This window comes from Lissotriton vulgaris, chromosome 4_1 (genome assembly GCF_964263255.1).
Source record: "Lissotriton vulgaris chromosome 4_1, aLisVul1.2, whole genome shotgun sequence".
NCBI classification, from domain to species: domain Eukaryota; kingdom Metazoa; phylum Chordata; class Amphibia; order Caudata; family Salamandridae; genus Lissotriton; species Lissotriton vulgaris.
The window spans coordinates 1,034,022,691-1,034,041,431 of NC_141691.1; positions in this window are offsets into that span (position 1 = coordinate 1,034,022,691).

An 18,741-nucleotide genomic window follows, 5' to 3' on the forward strand; every position below is an offset into this window, starting at 1 on the left:
ACTTCCCAGCTGTCTCTGACACGGAGGCTGAAGCAGCCAGGGCATGCATTGCAGTTTCACTTAAACTGCCTGCCTCCGATAACCTTGTGCATCAGAAACTGGCAGTATCTGAAATGTAAGTGCAGATGCACATCCACTGTAATTATCTAGTGCTGCAGCAGAGTATTGGCAGTCAACCCAATTGCTTCTGCACACATTAAAACAAATATGAAGCTGATGCGCACATGTGCACGGATTTTTCTGCCAGTTCCTAATGACTTTGTCTTCCTCTGAACTGAAAAGAAATGCTGTGCCCTGACCCTGGGCCCTTTCGACATTTGAATGTAGTAGCTGATTAAGAGCTGGACTAGTGGTGGATGGTAAGAGCCATTCTATGGTGTGTGAGAGAAGAACACACACCAGTAAGATAGCACAGCCTGTGAGTGCACCTACTGTATAATTCTTGCGCTATGCATCTCTTAAGTGATGGTCGAAGAACCTGGTACACAATTCACGTGGTATTCTTCACGATGCAGAACAGAGCACCTGCACCAAGGGGAATACAGTGTGCATGAGCAAGAAAAATAGCTCAGTAAGTTTACATACCTGCCGCCACCATGAGTTTAATTGCTTAGTTCACCCGCACTCTAACATGGTGCTCCAACATTCCTAATGTCTTCTTTCTCTGCCCTTGCCCGGAAATATGAGATGTGATCTGGTTGCAGTAGCACTCCAGCTAAAGGCTCACTCCCAAAGTGTGTTTGGCAGCTATTAAGACCTAACTGCTTCCTAGATGGCTACAAATCTATGTTTTTGCAATCTACCCCCAAGTCACTTCTGGCTAAAGATGTAACATGTGTGAAGAAACAGTAGCACATTTGTGGGTTGTTGTATTTACATTTTATCTGGAATGAAGGATGGGGCAACTTCTGGGGGGTCTTGAGCCTGCAACCATCAGCTGTAGGTGCTGTATACATTGCTTTATGTTCCAGTTATTAATTAGGGGTGTTTACTTTATTTGCTGTCAGTGTAAAGTGTGTGTTTCTATTTTGTCGGAAGTGGTGGGTAGGTTCATGTTGAGAGGAGTGGTAGATTTTCCTTAATTGCTAAAGTATCAGATGCACTATACATGATGGGGTCGTGTGTATTTGAAGACGTTTACAGCTCTTATGGTTAGGGCTAGGAAGCAGGGAGAGATGGGCGTGTGACATGTTGGCATTTGTGCAGTGCGTTGGTCCGTGCTCTAAACATGGTTTTAGTGTACCCCTGCTCCTTCCTCCTAGTATTTCCCTGAAGGACCACAAAATGTAGATGTGAATCAGACTTCAGAAGGGTTTAGATGATGGTCGTAGACCACAATGACAGAGAAAATGAAAATGAGTAGAGGCACTTTTGGATGTTTTTTCAGCTGAACAGGTAGTATTGGATTTAGACATCCTTGTAGCTGAAGCATAAATAATCTTAATACGTGAAATTTACCTCGAATATCCATCATCCCAGGAAAGGGGTTTCAACTCTACTGTGATTGAGCCCAGGTGTCCTTGCTAGGTGTGACATGGAATGCTGAGTTTTTCCAGTGACTCACTACCCCTCCATCTCAATTATCTTGATCCCTCTACTTCTAGATTGACTGTTTATTTAACTTAGCTGTCCTTCCCTTTGCTGTGAGAAGGGAATGAAGTTTAATTTGCTGCTATATAAGCATGTGTGTTATATGTTCTACATAACGTTTATTCTGAGTTAGACAAACTTTTACATCTACTCAAGAGTTTTATCTGTTCATGTCAGTGAAGGCTTACGTTGCTGCTTCCACCATTACTACACCAGCACTGTGCACGAGAACCTTGTACTGATACTGCCAGTTTTGTATATGATCCTTGTGTGGGAGAAGAATGTGTAGATGTTGCCTTGTATACACCATAATATAACCACAGTACACCTCCCCAGGAGTGTAAAAGAAGAAATGGATTTACCGTCCCCATTAAAAGTATAGAAACCCTAACAAGAATTGTGGATATGCTCTCAGTGAACCACAGTACCTCTGCTACATGATTTTGATGCCCCATGAAGAGTTGATAAGCTCAGCCAGGAAGTACAGTTATTTTCATACACACATGTTTATCAGAACATCTCTTGCATATTTTTGAAGCTGGAGAGCTATGAGTTGGCCCTACCAAGTAGAAATCCCTTCTGTCCTACAGGTACATATTCTGACACACTTTGCCCCAAAGACAGCAAGAAATGTAGTCAATTACAAGTCTGCACTCTGCCTTTAGGTACAATTTCTTTACATATGAAAATCTGTCACAGACAAACTTGCTGATACATGGGTGCAGTGCACAATGACATCTTCACACATGCCAGTAGCCAGTTCAACATATTCATATAAGTGTGCAACACCATTCACTGCACAATTGTACTGGCATTTAAAATATGTTGCACTGATTGCAGTGCAGGCTCTCTGTGTGCAGAACTAGCTTAGTGATTCATGGAGTAGGTACGGCAATCAGATATTTACAGAGGGCAAGTAGATTTGTGTAACATTTTGTCCCATGGCCAAGTAGATTTAAAAAAAAATTCCACACCCCTGCAAGTACTCGTGTAACAAAGTAGGTCTTAGGGCATGGACTGCTTCAAATCGCTATGCACTATGCATGCAGTGTTGTATCTACCTGCACACTTGTGTTTCAGATCTTCAATTCCCCAGTCTGTATCTTTACACTTCTACAAAACACTCTGTCACTTCTGTGGCACTATTGTAGTGATCTATGCAGCAGTATGTGCTTATCCAATCACTACGTTAAAACTCAAGCACTTATAAATTCAGTCAGGCACTCTCCTTGCAGAACTGTAATCATTCAGTCAGTACCCAAGTACTCATGCAGCAAAGTAGACCTTAGGGCTTGGACTGGTTCAAATCCCTATGCACTATGCATGTAGTCTTCTATCCACTTGTAAATGTGTCTTTTATACCTTCAATTATCCAGTCTGTATCCTTACACTTTCACCACATACTCTATCACTGCTGTTGCACTGTTGTAGTGACCCATTCAGCAGTATGTGTTTATCTATTCACTGCGTTAAAAGTCAAGCACTTATGAATTTAGTCAGGCACTCTCCTTGCAGAACTGTAATCATTCAGTCAGTATCCAAGTACTCATGCAGCAAAGTAGGCCTTAGGGCATGAAGAGCTTTAAATCCCTATGCACTATGCATGCCGTTTTGTATCTATCTGGACACTTGTGTTTTGCACCTTCAATTCCCCAGTCTCTATCCTTACACTTCCAGTAAACGTTCTGTCATTGCGCTTGCACTGTTGTAGGGACCCATTTAGCGGTATGTACTGATTATTCTGTGCACTAGAATTCAAACACTTATAGATTCACTCAGACACTCTCCTTACAGTACTGCAATTATTCATTCAGTACCTAAGTACTCTTTTATATCGAAATAGGCCTCAGGACAAGGACTACTTCAAACCCATAGGCTGGATGCATGCTGTCTTCTATCCACGTGCACATTTGTCTTTCATACCTTCAATGCCCCAGTTAGTTACCATGATGTTGCAACAAATACTCTGTGTCTCACCTTGTATTGTTCTAGTGATACATTGAGTACCATGTACTAATCCATTCACAGTTCCATAATCTAATCATTTATAAATTCATTCAGGTACTCTTCTTGCAGATGTAGTTCTTGAAACTCATATGCAGTATGTATGTACTTTTGGTATCAGTTACACATTTGTTTTTTATACTTATTCATTGTAGATTGTATTTGTTTAGAAATAGAATTGTATATTTTATAGATTTATTTTTATAACATTATATATATTTTTTATAACAGATTCTATTTATCAACACTAAGAGAAATCCATCATGCCTAGAAAAAGTGAAAAGAGGAAAAAACCTAATAAAGCTTATTATTTCAAGGGAAGTCATCCACAAGATTTACCTGAACAACAGTCTGTGGTGAAAAAGAAAAAAATCTCCTGGTAAGAGGACTATTGATTTTCTAACAAAGCTATCAAACACTAGTAATAGTGTGGAGAATGTGAAAAATAAAAAGAATGTATCTGCAACAAAAACGAAAAAGAAGAGAAAAAACGTAAATGATGGGAAATCATGTTCTAAAGAAACAATGTATAGTAAAAGAAGGAAGAATCTATTTCAGGAAATTAGAAAAAGAATGTTTTACAATAGAGTTGTCTTAAACTTATTAAAGGATGCGAAGAAATGTAAAAGAAAATCAGCATTTTACAAGAAGACGAAACATATTGAAAGTATTGTTGAGAAGGCTTTAGAATTAAAGAAAACATTATTTATTTTAGTAATCAAAAGAATTTGATCACTAGATAAACCAATCCATTTAATGAAGGCCAAAAGTAAGTGGAGAAGACTAATTAACAGAACTAATTTTTCTGATTTTTTTTGGGTAAATAGAAACACAGTTCAAGTTCCGAGCCTTTTTTAATGAAGAGAGTTATCTTCAGAGTAATGATTTGTTGCATGCAGTTGACACCAGTGGTCGAGCTTATGAGGTTAGAAATGGTTGTCCTATTGAGAAAGAGAAAATTTTTCCAGAATTGCAGAAGAGGTGTTAGCTTATACAGTTTTAGGGAGACATACTAAAGCTCCAGTGTACACTTGGAATTGCAGTAGTATTTGTAGTGTACAATAGAAATATGTTGATTTTTTACTCAATTCCTTACGTGAGTATACTAAGAAAAGTGTTAAACAAAAGATTAAGATGTTGCAAGGACTAGACCCTTGCAGAGTGAGAGAAATACTGGTTTGCAAGGTCATTCTCTGGCTTGTCTTTCCAAAAAAGTATGTTGAAGTGTTTTTCACCATTTCAGGATGTTAGTAGTACATCATACTCAAATGAGGAAATTAGTCAGAACAATGTATTATGCAAAAAGTCCAGCACTAATGTTAAAAAAGTTGAACAGTGCTCTTTTGCGTGGATCTGTATCAGATGTAACGAACGTTTGTGAAGAAATTGAGGTTAGTTACCTTGGTCTTGAGAAAGACAGTGCAGAAACTGATAAATTAATAGAAGGAAATGTGGAGGAGAATGTACAACATTCTAATACAGAAAATTTACCAAGAAATTACGAAGTTTAAGGTGATTTTAGGTGAAAGGCCAAATTATTCTATATTTAAAAAGTGAAAAAGAAAATAATAATGAGTGGAAGGAATTAGCAACTTATTTGTTGGCAGAGAATTGTTTTGATTTGGGTTCTGATCAATGTATTTGTAAATATTGTTATAACAAATTAGACGAGAACAAAATGCCTGCTAGAGCTGTGCATAATAATTTTGAGTTCGTAAAAATTCCTTCTGAACTGATGGATTTAAATACCTATGAGTCTATTCTTATTCAATGTGTGCATCCCTTTCAGGCTATTGTTCGTATAGAGCCTAAGGCAGTGAAACTGCCTCCTTCAGATTTACAGAGAGGATTAAAGGGAAGAGTTGTATATTTGCCTCTAGATTTAAAGAAAAATATTGAAACAATTGGTGTAGAAAATGTAGAAGATAAACCTCTAGTTATTCTAGTTAATGGCGTTCCTACTAAGAGTAAGAAAATCTGGCAAGAATTAGTGGATGATAGGAAAGTGAAGAAGGCAACGTTGTATCTGGTGAAAAATAATCAGTACTCTAAAAATGTGATACTGACTCATCAATTAGACAAATTGAAAAAGTGGATATGTCCAAAACTGAAGAAATCTATGAACATTATAGTGTTCATCCACTTCATTCCAAAGAAGTGATGGGGAATACTATTGAGCTATTTCAAATGAATGAAGAAAAGGGAAAGTCCCATGAGTGTATGAAAAGAAAGCTTGGATGCTCGTTGTTTCCCTCAGTTGTTTCCAACAGGAAAAGGAGGACAATATGATGAACGACCTGTGCAGATTCCTGCATCTGAATACCGGACATGAAGATTGTATGCAGAAGATCCAAGATTTCGACAATGTATTCCATATTTGTTTAATCTTTTGTTTGAGAGTGACTTGTGAAAACAGGTGTACATCTGCAAAATGTTTCGGCAAAGGAATTTATTAATAAAGTACACCAGTAAGATAATGTTTTAGAATCTCAGCTGATTAATCTCATGGCATGTCAGCGATGTACTAATGAGTACTGGTACCGTCGTCTTGGAGAACTTAAATGTATGGTAAGGAACTTAGGGACTCCTACATGGTTCCTTACTCTAAACCTGTGCTGAATATGCTTCGGATGATTTACTTGAATTTCTTCGAGAGGCAAATATATTAATTTTGAATACAAGACATCTGGAGAATTATGCTCTTTGGATCCAGTTAATGTATGCAGATATTTCAATCATAGATTTGAAGCTATGATTTCTTTTATCACCAATAAAAAAATCCTCCTCTTGGAGAGGTTGTGGATTTCTTTTGGAGAAAGGAGTATCAAGCAAGAGGTGCTCCTCACATACATATGCTAATATGGATCAAAGATGCTCCCAAATTCGGAACATATTTGGATGATACTGTGTTGCCTTTTTTGAAGAATATGCTACATGTGCTATATCTAAAAGCACAGAAGAAAAGAACTTAAGACAACAAGTCTTACGATTCCAAAGCCATCGTTGTGGGAAGAAGAAGTTTAATACCAAATGTCGTTTTGGTTTTCCACGGCCTGTAATATGCAAAGGAAGAGTAAACAGTTTTATATCAGCTATGAGACATACCATCAAAAGAAAGTCTCCAAAGAATACCTATAATTTGAGAACAAGTGCAGAGTCAAAATATATAAATGATTATAATCTAGTTATTCTGTCCATGTGGAATGCTAACATGGATATTCAATACATTGCAGACAATTCCATTGCTGTTGCTCGATATGTAAAATCCTACATAGTAAAATCAGAAAAGACGGAATTGAAGGTAATGTCGGAAGAGATTTCCCATGAGAAGAGTCTAAGTAAGAAATTATACAGTTACAGTTTGAAGATGTTATCTCATTGAGAAATCGAAGCATATGAAAGCTCAGATCGCTTATCATCTGCAAGTCTATACTCCAAATCTAGAAGAATCATTTAGGTGAGACTAGGTCTTGCTGCAACACGAAATCGAGTACTGAAATCTGTACAAGAAATTGAATATTTAGCTGAAAAAGAGCCAGAAAGTACAGACATTTTGAAAACAAATATGTTGGATACATATTTTCCAAATAGAAGTCATCATCTTGAGAACAGTTGTCTTTATGAAGTGCTGCAAAACTATACTTTCAAACCGAATATTACAGAAAACATCAGTAATGGAATATATGCTGTGATTGGTTCTCAAGGCTGTTTGGTGAAACAAAGAAAAGGACATTTGATTAATCATCGAAAACTGAGTTGCGATACTCCTGACAAAAGAGAATTTTTCTATTTAGCTCTTTTACAACTCTTCAAGCCGTGGCATTCAGAACTGGAATTACTTGGAGATTTTAAGAACTAGGAAGATTCGTTCAACACTACTAAAGATACTAGATGCCCGTCTGCGCCCGTCAGCGTCCCGGAGGCTTCCGAGGCGACGGGCAGGACTGGGCTATATTTTGCACTTTGTTTGTATTTATGGGCACCATGCTCCACTACTCGGGATTGGAACTTCGTTCTTGGCAACAGACTAATGGCTCTTGCCGAACGGTATTCCCTGCGTGCCACAAGGGTAAGCATCGCTGCCCTGAGTGTGGCTGGCGCCCGCAGAAACATCTTGCCTGTGCGGCGGTAGAAGGCGGCAGTCAGCGTCAAACATCTGGGCTTACTGCTTAACACTAGCTCTCTCGGCCGGCATGCTCTGGATATCTTTGACCTGTTGGAGTCAGAAAAACCATTGTTTCTGATGCTCACCGAGACGTGGCTCGGCGAGTCATCCAACCCAGATATTGCCACAGCTATTCCGCCCGAGTATAACATCTTCAGGCAGGATAGGCCGAAGGGGCGTGGAGGCGGGGTAGCACTGATAGTAAACAAAAGTGCCACCAGTACCATCATTCCCTCTGACGTGATTAAGGATTGCGAATCCCTTGCCTTTTCTATTGTCCTTTCACCACATCAATCTGTGAAAGGTCTTCTCGTTTATCGACCGCCAGGGCCTACAGGCTCTTTCTTTGAAGAGTTCCAGTCGGTGACCTCCTCTCTGTTACTTACGTCAGAGCATTGTATCGTCGCCGGGGACTTTAATGTCCATATGGACGTTGAAATGGATGCCGACGCAATTAAAATGCTGGATGTTACAGCCCCTCTGGGCGTGGTACCCTATCACGTTGGACCGACCCATGAGAAGGGACACACCCTGGATCTGACTTTCTCTACGACCCCCATAGAGATGCTTGCTCCTATCCAGGTGCTTTGGTCTGATCACAGGCTGGTGAAATTTTTTCTCTTTGAAGTCAGGAAGCCTTCCGGTGCCCCCCGGCAAGCTTCCCAGGGATTCAGGGCACTCCACGGGTCACTCCGGAATTACTGGCACAGTCTTGTGCGGACCATCCCTGTGCTTTGACTGAGGATCTGGACGAGGATGTTGAGCGACTGCAGGCCTGGCTCTTAGAGAGGCTAAATGATCTTGCTCCTCTGAGACCCCCTCGCAAACTTGATAAAGGTGCATCCGCCCCATGGTTTACGGAAGCGCTGGTGGCTTCACGTCGACAATGCAAGGTAGCGGAAAGAGCATGGCGCGTGAAATATGACCCGACAGCGAAACTCGCCTACAGGTCCTTGGCGAAAGCTTATCATCGAGATATCCTTACTGAGAAGAAGGCTTACTTCGCGAGAAAAATTGAAGCTGCCTCCAATTCCTGTAAGGAGCTTTTCGCCATTGTGCGGGAGTTTACGACTTCACGCGCGGCACCGACCCAGACCCCCCCTCCTGCGCCTTGGGTCAGGGCGATCGCGGACTTCTTTACCTCTAAGATCCAATTGATCCAGGACTCTTTCCCTGTGCAGGAGCCGGAGACGCCCGGCCGGGCGGAGAATGCCGCTGTTACCCTGCCTAGTGCAGGTGTGGCCTTGGTAGTCATTCCTCCTCTCTCTATGACCGCTTCATTCGATCTGATGGCGTGTCTTAAATCAGGTTCTCCCCGGGATGCCTGCCCCGCAAAGTTTCTGGCAAAAATGGCAGCTATCATTAATCCTTATGTGAACCCCCTGCTAAACTGTTCTCTTGCACAGGGCGTGGTTCCCCAGTCTTGGAAGCAGGTGATGATTATCCCCTTGCTCAAAAAGCCCGGTTTGGGCGCGGAGGTGCTGGCGAATTATAGGCCTATCTCGCTCCTGCCTGCTTTCGCGAAGGTCATTGAAAAGCATGTGCACAAGGTCCTTGCCAATTACCTGGAGTCCAACGACCTACTGCACCCCACCCAATCGGGTTTCCGCACCAATATTAGCACCGAAACAGCTCTCCTGGAAGTCTCGGAGGCGATTAAGGAGGTGCTGGATTCGGGTGGCAGGGCGATGCTGGTGATGTTAGATCTGTCGGCGGCCTTCGACACTGTCCCCCATGAGGGTCTTCTTGCAAGACTCTCAGAGATTGGTCTCCGGGGGACGGTGCTCCAGTGGTTTCGTTCGTTCTTGACAGGCCATCGACAAACGGTCTGGGCCTCTGCTTGCTCCGCCGAGATGTCGCCATTGGGTGTCGGAGTCCCTCAGGGCTCAGTATTGAGCCCAACTCTATTTAACATCTTCATGACCCCTCTGGCGGCTCTGGCGGAGTCTTTCGGGGCTCAGATCGTTTCCTACGCCGATGACACCCAGCTCCTCTTCACCTGTGAGAGGGGTGCGGAGTTCGATGGAGGTAGGATCCAGGGTTGCCTTGAGGCTGTGTTTCAGTGGTTCCAACATAACAGCCTCAAGTGCAACTCGGATAAATCTGAGGTCCTCTTCTTCGGGTGCAGTTCGGATCCGGATTGGAAAGTGTGGTGGCCTGAGAACATGTTTCCACCAGCAAGTTCGTCCCAGGTGGCAAAAAACCTTGGGATTAAGATTGACAACGGACTCACACTGCGCTCACAGGTAATTGGTCTCACTGGCACCTGCTTTGGCCTGCTCCAGATGCTGCGTAAGTTTCTCCCTCTGTTATCGGAGGAACACAGGAAGATCACAGTGCAGGCGATCATTGGCTCGAGAATTGACTACTCTAAGATTCTTTACCTCGGCCTGCCAGAATATCTGCTTCAACGGTTACAGGTGGTCCAGAATTCGGCAGCACAGGCCATTTTTGGACTATCTCGCCGTGCCAGAGCCTCGGGCCTCCTGGAGGCACTGCACTGGCTCCCTGTCCGGAAGCGGATAATCTTTAAGACCTTGACTCTGGCACATAAAGCTTTGCACGCCTCCGGAGCGAAATACCTCCAAAAAAGGTTGACCTTCTACCATCCAGCCAGGTCGCTGAGATCAGAATCCTTGTTTCTTGCTGCGGTGCCTCGTGTTAAGAGAGCACGTATTGGAGGCCGCTCTTTTAGATTATTGGCGCCCCAGTTGTGGAATAAGCTGCCAGTGGCCCTGCGCAGCACCCCAAACTTGTTGGCTTTTAGGAAGGGGCTCAAAACCTGGCTTTTTACTTCTTAGTTTTTTTGGGCTTTCTGGTTTCTTCCTCTCTGTCCTTTATTTATTTTTTCCTGTTATGTTATGAGATTGGTGTGCCATTCAAAGCGTCGGGACACTCTTTCGAGTAGCTGTACGCTATATAAAATACAGTATAACATAACATAACATAACATAACATAACTATAGAATGTCCTGTTTTTGCAAATTATGTGAAAATGTTGAACAACGAAATTGAGCAAGAAGCTACAATTGTAGCTGAGATTGCTAGAGACAGTTCTCAAGACAGGATCCACTAGGAGAACCCATTGTTCAAAATGAAGCAGCAATTGCCATGGATGAGGTGAAACAGCAATGTATCAAGCTCAAGAAGATGTAACAAACTTAGGAAACTTGGAAGAACAACTAAATGTTGAGCAAAAACAAATATATGAGCAAGTCAGAGAACAGATTGACCATGGATTACTTCATGAAAAGAAAGAGTGCTCATGCACGTCATTTCAACCTATCTGAATGTATGTAAGTGGACAAGCTGGAACTGGAAAAAGTTTTTTAATTACCAAATTGTTACCTAATATTCTTAAAGCCAAAGTTTTAGAAAAAAAAGTTGGCCTTTCAGGATTACTATTGGACATCTTCCAAACAAAGGATTTGACGCATACTATTTGGCCTTGAGGAAAAGTATAAAAAACAATTAAGGACTTTTTGTTGTATATTTTGTCAGCATATTTTTCTAAATGACAATATTTACAGTGTATGGAAAGTAATAATAATGTTTTGTTCTTTTATCATTGTTTGAGTTGTTTCAAATTTGCGTAAAGAAATTGCTCTTAGAAAAAAACATTTAGCATATATTTTATTTCTATTTTTTAGATTGTTATTGAGAATGTTGAATGTTTTTTTTAAGATAATCTTATTGATTGTCTTTTTTTTTGCCCGCTGATATGTTATAGTACAATTGAAATCACTGTTTCTAGTGAAATTCATTATATTCTGAAAACAGCAAAAAAGGCAAATGAAATGTTTTACAAATTATTTTGTATTGTAAAATATATGTTGTAACTGTATTTTTTCTTGTCTTCCACAGATTCTAATTTTATAATATATAGTTTTTTTATTATTTATTATTTTTAAGGTAAGTATAAGTAACTATACAAAATGGGCAATGTGATGTCCTTGTGCACATCTGATGAAACAAGAGTTGTACATAACTGTGCAAAGATGGTTTGTATCTATTAAAGATATATCATAAAGTTAATATGCATACTGAGTGTCCCTGGGGACCCACTATCTTGGAAAAGATATTCAAAAAGTGCGAGAGAGTTTTATTACCGAGATGTATAAAATGGGACATGGCTTGAGAACAGCTCTCTGCAACGCACCTGTATGGTATTGAATAGAAAGATATGCTTGGCTAGTAGACATCAGGGACTTTCAGAATTAAAATAGATCAAATTGGTCAACATAAAATACGTCACAGAGAAGGTTTTCAAATACTTTTTCATATATAGAAGGACATAATAATTTACTGTGTGTAGCTTTTCTTCTCTATGTAAATATGTCCTCATCATACATAATACTTTGTGTTGAAGGGTCAATCTATAGCTGTTGCTGTGAGTATTTTCGACTTATATAAGCAATGACTAGTTTCTAATTATGTTTAAAGGTGAGTAATGGATAGGTCTTTAAGAGTTGTTATGTTGTTTTGTATTATGTACTAATAAAACTGAGAGAGTGAAGTATTTATGTTTTTGTGCAAGGACCTAGAACATAACGGATTTGTTATGGATGAAGAGGAGAATATTACCAAACACACATTGAAAAAGAGCAACAGTTTAATTGAAGTACAAAATCTACCTATAAAAGGCAGCGAGACTGAATCAGAGGACATCACTACTGCAGATGTCACTTGTGATTTTGAAAATGAAAGCAATGATGCTGATTTTTTGGAAGCACTGAATAACAAAGAGTTAATGGAAGCTATAACATCTGAAATGGCAAACCAGCCGTATGATCTGGAAGAAGTACCAGATGAACTCCTTTTAAAATCTGTGATAAAATATGAGATGTCTGAAGAATAATGTTATTGTTTAATAATAACAAAGCATGCACCACTATGTACTAATACATTAACTGTACTAAAACTCAAGCACTTATAGATTCACTCAGACACTCTCTTTACAGTACTGTATTGATTCAGTCAGTAGCCAGTACTTATGCAGGGAAGTAGGCCTTAGGACAAAGAGTGGTTCAAACCCTTATACAGAATGTATGTAGTCTTGTATCTACCTGCACACTTGTCTTTTATGCCTTCAATTCCGCATTCTGTATCCTTACTCTTCTACCAAGCACTCTGTCACTGCTGTTCCACTATTGCAGTGACGCATTCAACAGTTTGTTCTAGTCAATTCACTACACTAAAACTGAAGCACTTATAAATTCAGTCAGAAACTCTCCTTGCAGAACTGTCATCATTTAGTCAGTACCCAAGTACTCATGCAGCAAAGTAGGTCTTAGGACTTGAACTGCTTCAAATCCCTATGCAGTATGCTTGCAGTCTTGTATCTACCTGCTCACTTGTCTTTCACATCTTCAATTCCGCAGTCTGTATCCTTACACTTTCATCAAGCACTCTGTCACTGCTATTGCACTGTTGTTGTGACCCATTCAGCGGTATGTACTTATCCATTCGCTGCATTAAAACACTAACACTTACAAACTCACAAAGGCTGTTTCACTAGCAGTGCAGAGGGAAGCATAGACTTGTAACATATTTATGTACATATGTTACATTCTTGTGCTTCGGAAGTACTGCAGTATACTGTAAGTAAACACCTTATAGAGTTATGCTGTAGCACTTCTTTATAGTTTGCACTTTCACATTCCCCATACACTACTAATGTATTCTTTCATTCCTTTATACACTACAGATTCATTTTACACACTATCATATTAATGTACCTCTTTTTTGAGCAGTAAAGTTAGTTCTTAAAATAACTTTTTTCTGGTCTTTTTTGTACTTTGGTATTTTTTTTGGATTTTTTAAACAGTTTTTAATTTTTTATTTTGTTTTCAAAGGAAAAAAAGGAACTGCGCAAACAAACCAGTCTGCAATGGAAACAAATAAACAAAACAAAAATTAATGGCGGGAGCAACGGTGCTGCTGTTTGCTCCTGCAAATCAAATCAATAGACTGTTCTCCATAACATAATATGGCTTTGCAATATTTGCATGAAATAATGAGGTCTGCAAAATCGGGACGGATGTCCGGATGTGGACTAGATGGTGCTGTGAAAGTGCTGGCTACTACTGGTGCAGGCAAGCAGCAAGCAGCAAGCAGCAAGCAGGATGCCAGAAACGCCAGTGAGACGCTGCCGACAGAGCCAGAGCCGGAGCCGCTACAACCCGCCACAGCCCGGTGGGAAAGCGGAGAAGCGAACACCAGCCATTTCCGCCGCCGCCACTACCCTGCCGCTATCTGTCACCCTCAGCCGCGGCCGTCCACCTGTCACAGCGGTTGGCCAAAAAGTGGCAAAAAGCCAAAAGGGGCAAGCAAAGCGAGCGAGCAAGCAAAGCGACGGAACTGCTTTCACCTGCAGCCGGGGGACGACGGACGGCGCGAGCCACAGAAAGCGGCAAGCAAGCCGCCAAGCAAAGCGGCAAAGCAGCCCCCAGCTCACAGGTACTCACCACCTCATTGCCTGCACTCCCCCGTCCCCCCGCCCCAGAGTGAGCTGCCGGAGCAGCGGACTTTGCTCGGGATCTGGGTGCAGGGGGGTGGCCGGGAGCATCAGGGGGAAGTGCGGCTGGGGGGTGCCTGGACCGCTTTTAGAGGAGAGGGTCGCCTAGGTGCGGGATGGATTTTGCTGGCGCCACCCCCACAATTCCCCACAACCCTCCACAGGGGCCAGGAGGCCAGGGGGCCAGGGGGGCCAAGCTCAGCGCTGTGCGCATCAACGGGGGTCACGGGTGCAACGGGAGCATAGCACCCAGCAGCAGGCCAGTGCCAGAGCCCCAAGCCTCCAAACTACAAACTCCCCGCACAACAGCGGCCGATACACAGCAGACCCATACCCAGAGCCCAGAGCCTCCGAACATCACCCAGGCGAAGCTGAACAACGTTTTCCCTGCGACCAGGGGGCCGCCCACAGCTTGTGGCACACAGCTTGGTCCTTCCCCCAGGTAACTTGCGCTTGCCTACCAGTACAAGCACTGGATTTGCAGCAGCAGGGAGGCCAGGACACCTTTCAACCTAGCAGGAGATTCCAGGAGATCCCACAGATTCCATCTACTACATGGGTTCCACTAACCAAGTAGCAGCTGCCTAGGAGCCGGCAAGTCACTCAAACCAATCCCAAAATGAGGACCAGAAATTCTACCCTAATCCAATCCCAGGAGAGGCCCCGGCCACATAGCTCTGCCAAGAGACGGAAGGCGAAGCTATTTTACCCTCCAGTATTAGAACTAGGGGGGACTTATCAAGGCCCAGGGCCCTGGGATGGGGAACATTCAGGATCAGCGGGAGCGACTGGAGCAACTCCAACCTTTCTGGGACCTCACATCGATTTTACCGTGGAACTGCCGGCTCATTTCCCCACAGCTCACCCCCGGTTGACACCACGGGGAAGCCTTATAGCCCCCCGAAGTTAAACGCGCACAAGCCTAGGCCCAGCACTAAAGAACGCTCAAACTGCTCCGCTGGAAACAGAGACATAAGAAGCTTTTTGAGCCCCAAAACAACCTCCCCCCCGCCTGTCCTAGGACTTCAGACAGTTTACCTACTACTAAAGCAAGGGAGGAAGGGCCGAGTCCAACACTCGCAAGTCCTCGGCCAACAGGATTCCCCTCTCACCAACAATATTTACCCTCCAGAGCGGAATACCCCTCAAACTTACGAAATCAGATAGGGTGGCGCTCTGGCCCTTCCAATCAAACACCACGGCCCTGACTCTCCCTCCACCAGAGGACTGTCAGCAGAGCACCCCTCCTTCAATCAAAGCGAATATGCACGACACCTCAGATAGCACTTACGTTGACAAGAAAGGAACAACTTCCCCCATCATAGCGAGGCATACAGGTCTGGCCAATGGCACCCCCGCCACAAAGGAAGGAGCAACCCGACAACCACTCGTCAGGACCCTAAATCATCTATTGAATTCGCCAAGACCGGGTCCCCCGGAACACGATAAAACGGCACTGCCCCCGCTCCCTGATAGCGACTTTGCAAACACAAATCATCTATCACTGATTAGCGAAGCCCTTCTCTCAATGACAGGAGCAACGATAATGCACGCGGACAAGCTTGATGTCCAGATCAATATACTACAAATAGTGGCAAACTTGATCTCTGGGATAGACTCAAAACTGGACAACTTGAACGTTCTGAAACGCAGAGCGCAGGAAAGCACACAATTCAAGCCAGAGTCATGTAGTTGCAGCCCGATCCTGCACAGCTTAGAAAAACTTCCAAACATCATGACCACATTAATAGAGGACCTCAAGGGTGAAGCAAATAAAAAAAACTGCCAGAAGAGCATGCCTTTAATCACACAGGGTTCCGCCCAGGCACACTCTATGGATAATGGCCCAGCAATCCTCTGCCCAAGCAGCTCGGAAAAGCCTGCTTCCAAGGCCTCGCCTACAATGTCCACGGCTTGTGGACCAAGAATTACCCTGATCAAGGCTGAAAACCAAGTCTCTCACAAACCCTTAAACCGCCCACCCCAGAGTCACAAAATCTGTCAAGGAAAAACAAGAAAAAACTAAGAAAACTCAACAAGGAGAAGAAAAACAATGCATATGCCACCAGTGTTATTCATAATTGGTTACGGCCCAATAAGCAGCCTTCCAGTAACACCATAACAGAAGAAACACCCAACCTGGCAGCCACCATGCACACCGCAGAAGTAATCGAACCAACTACTGGAAATCCACACACAGTCACATCAGCACCGGATCCAAGCTTGCCAGCTCTCCTTGCGGCCCCTCAACCCGCTACAGCTCTGATAATAAAAAAACACGCGCATGAATCGCAGGTACACAGCCACGATGAAGCAAATAAAGCCACGCCACACAAGCGGGAGTCCCACCAAACAAGCTCTGAGCACTCTGCGCAAACTAAGTTTACATCGAGCGGAGCATTAGACTCTGACAACTCAAAAACTCCCAATGACATCATTGGAGACTTCCAGAGCGCCACCCTCGAGTTAACAAGCCTCAAACTGGAGCACGCCGTGAACACGCTATGGAAGAACAGCCCACCCAGCTTAATGCTCACTGAGGCGCCTCAACCTACAACAGGGCCAAAACAGCAGACAAACTCTTACCAGCCCGGTCCGACATTGCTCCTTCCAATCGTGACTCAGGGAAAAATCTGGCTCAACGAGGCCAGCGCAAGCTCTGCAAGTCAAGCAAGCGCGAAGGATCGGAAAATATGGTTACATCCAGAATATACCTCGCAAGGAAAATGGGACATCCTCAACCGCAGCAATCTCTTAACACTCTGCGCAAACATCCCGGGACTGGAAGGCATAAAAACCATCTCTTTCCTGCCCCCGGATGCGGAGGAAAAAAACAAAACAACGGAATTAACTTTCATCAGCCCAGACCTGGCGGAGGCACTGAGGAGCCAATATTCTCTATTGGAAAGCTGGGGCATATAGATAAAGGCAAAGCCGGCACAAAAATATCCCTCAATTTTAAAAACCTTGATGTCACACTCTAAGCTGGACAACCAGGAACAGGGCGTGGCTGGCATCACACGCATAAATGCTTCTTCCATCTATCGGCCAAAAGTAGTGTCCGTCTTCCAGGGGTGTAAAGGCAGCATAAACACTAGTTCAATCAATGGAACCCCAATCAAGATCACAACTAACCCCAGCCAAGGAAATGGATTGTGCATAACCAGGGGTCACGCAAGCAAAGATTGGTCCTGGCTGTCATCAGCACTAAATTCCAGCTCCTAACACACTCTGCCCTGCAAATTTAGCCCAATCTTATCAACACACTCCCATTGAGCGAGTAAAAACTTTAAACAAAAAGAGAATCACGGAGAGCTCAAAAATACTAACGTGGAACGTCTCAGGCCTCAAAAAGCTGCTACTAAACCAAGCCGCGGTGAAATTCTTGGAGGAAGCAGACAATATATGCATATAGGAAACTTGGCTGACCCAACCGTTGTCGCTAAGAGGATATGCAGAATATGGCAAAGCAGCAAAAAAGAACAACATATTCGGAAGACCCTCAGGGGGGACTTGTGTCTGCATAAAACACTTGTTGAACATAGAATTCATGGAATTTCATAACCAACCAGACACCCTTCAGGCGGGCATTCTGAAATTCCCCCATTCCACCAACGGCACTGGTCCAATACTACTAATCAACATCTACCATAACTTGCAGGAGAACACAGCTAACTCGCTCACACTTGCAAACCAACTAGAAACCTTACTGCTACGCCATTCATCATTAGACTGCATTATCCTCGGTAATTTTAACACTCACAACATAGGGGAATCTATTGAGCAAACCCAACAGCGCGGAGCCGCCAAAGTACTGAATGAACTTTTAAAATCCTACAAACTGGCGACGGCGCACACAGTGCTCTTAAAGAACACCCCGGGAGCCTTGGTCGGTCCCACGTACAACAATCACATGACGATCGACTATATCATCCTAAGCAATAAACTGCAAGCCCAAATGACAAACTTCATTGTTCACCAACGCAATGACAGCGACCATGCAGCACTAACAATCACTATGAACTTATCAGTGAAATCACGATATAGGCCCGTATGCATCGGGGCAACGGACGGCCAAGAATTAATAAAGCTGCCTAGAAGAATTAAATGGGGACAGGTAGCCACCGCAACTTTTAACAACTGTGCAAACTCGTGGGCAGGTTGGCCTCCACGCAAACACAGCCAGGATGCAATAGCAATATGGGACGGAATCACCGTGACTTTAGCGGCAAAACTCCGATGGCCTTTGGATTTAATGCAGAAATTAAAACAAGTGCAAAGGACTTAAACAAAAAACGAAAAGCCCTCAGTAAAAACCGCACAATCACAAACAAAATACAACTGCAGGAGGCCGCAAAGAGCCACTCCAAAAAAGTGTGGGCTGCAAAGCGTAACCACTGCGAGGCTCAGTGGCTGAAAATCTTCGATTTGTTGAGCCCCGGGAAATCACAAGAGTTCTGGAGTT